The following is a 1,863-nucleotide window of genomic DNA, read 5'->3' as shown; positions in this document are numbered from 1 at the left end:
ATACTATGTCGTTGCCTTTTCAATGCTACCAATGGCCTGGCCACGCTAATACCCTGTTTAGATATAAATCCGTTGCATATGTTGGACTCTGTGCTGACCAAGTGATCAAACGTCGAATGAACATACTTGAAGCTACCTTGGTATGGAGATAGGACATTGCTAACTTCGAAAACCCAACGAAGTCCAATTGATAAGCTTCTTCATTACCTTGCACATGGTATTAGTAAGTAAAATGGATTAATAGCACTCTAGCATTGTTGGATTTTTACCAGATTTAACAATCGGGGCGGGGCAGCCAGCTACGCTCGTTAAGGCTCACAACCGAAGACGACGCGTCGCGAGTTCGAAACCTCGGCCTGCAAAATATATTTGCAAAAGGATGGAAAAGCCAAAATCTCTCTTAAAAGTAATATACAACAGGCAAGCACCTAGCCCGCGCATCTCCATTGCGCTGTTGTGGGTGTACTTTCTGGGAGTGCTTGGTAAAGGTGTGCTTGGTGTTATTAAGCACACAACAGGGGGGCCCCCGACGATCGACTCATACTGGTCTACGCCCCGCCCGTGGAGGTTTTAGCCGGTAAGAATCCGGCACTACCTTCTTAGCCAACGCCCTGGCCGCGCTGAGTGCACTCGTTGCCGTCAGATCACGAAAGTTAAGCAGCGCTGGGCACAGATAGTACTTGGATAGGTGATCGCCTGGGACTCCGTGTGGCGTTGGCGAAGCGCGCTAGGCCCGCCGTGCCCCCGTGGTGTTCGGGCTTGGGCGCTTGGCGGCTCAGCGCCTCAGGGCCGCCAAGCAGTCCGGTAGGGGAACCGGACTGCCTGGCACGGCGGCCCCGTCGACGAGGCGCGGTGTGACGAGGCGCAGTGTGGCCGTACACTGCTCCATTAGGGGATGTATTGTGCGCGGAGGGGTGTTGCTCACAGCGGTTCCCGGGCCTCTCTCGATCGCAGTCGGGACGGTTATCGTGGAGGTTTTAGTCGGTTGGAGTCTGACACTACCACGCCGCTTTCCCCAGAAGCGGCCTGGCGTCCGTGCGGATTTCCTCCACGTAAATATAAAAAAAAAAGATTTAACAATCAGAATAACTGTGACATTTTCCCACACTTTTGGAAATACAATATTTTCCCAATTGCAGTTATATAGTTTAATTAGGCTCTTTGTAATAATGGTCTAAAATTGGTTTGCTGGAGATAGATAACGTCTGTATTGCATTTATTGATTAGAATCTTTAGTTGAGATAAAACGGCGAAAGAAACCATTAGAGTTCTATTGTATAGTGATAGGCATTTCGTATAACTGGTTATTTAGAGAATTTTGATCTAAGGAACTATGAATATTTGGTCAAATTCATAATCTGATTCGCAATCTGTTGACATTGAAGCGTCACTAAGAATTTATTATGGATTCGGTGGACTAGCTCCAAGTTTTTTTGAGATTCTGCAGAATCTATTTTTAATGGCTTTTGCCTTGAGATGAAGATATCTCTTTCAACATCATAATTAAGGCCAACGTGTCGTATGTGTACTCACGTGCAATTTCAAGTACATTTTCGTTGAGATAAATGTCAGGTTGATATGATCACTAGTTCCTACATGCAGAGTTGGTACGACTACTTGCGATTCTCTTCCGTTTTTTCCCGTTCGCCACGTTTTTTCTCTGAGTATCCGGTGTCTGAAATGGCTGTGAAATGTACAAAACTAATTTGTATGAATCAATTAAATATCAAACCCCAAACCTACTTAATAACAGGTTATGGGCCCAGGGCGGTGAACTGTGCTATTGAAGATATTTATTTGTCGAGTTGTGTTTCTGTGAATATTCGAGAAAGGGCCACACCATAGCCGACCAGGAGAAGATGA

General features: G+C 46.1%; 1 pseudogene; it reads left to right on the top strand.

Annotated features, from left to right (window-relative positions):
• Positions 1-602: 602 nt before the first annotated feature.
• On the top strand, positions 603-720 carry LOC117240909 (annotated as a pseudogene).
• Positions 721-1,863: the final 1,143 nt, after the last annotated feature.

Source organism: Bombus vosnesenskii, unplaced genomic scaffold (assembly GCF_011952255.1).
Source record: "Bombus vosnesenskii isolate JDL3184/JDL3185 unplaced genomic scaffold, Bvos_JDL3184-5_v1.1 scf7180000015060, whole genome shotgun sequence".
Classification (NCBI taxonomy): Eukaryota; Metazoa; Arthropoda; class Insecta; order Hymenoptera; family Apidae; genus Bombus; species Bombus vosnesenskii.
Note: the sequence above shows the minus strand (reverse complement) of the source record. Positions and strands in the feature narration are given on the sequence as shown.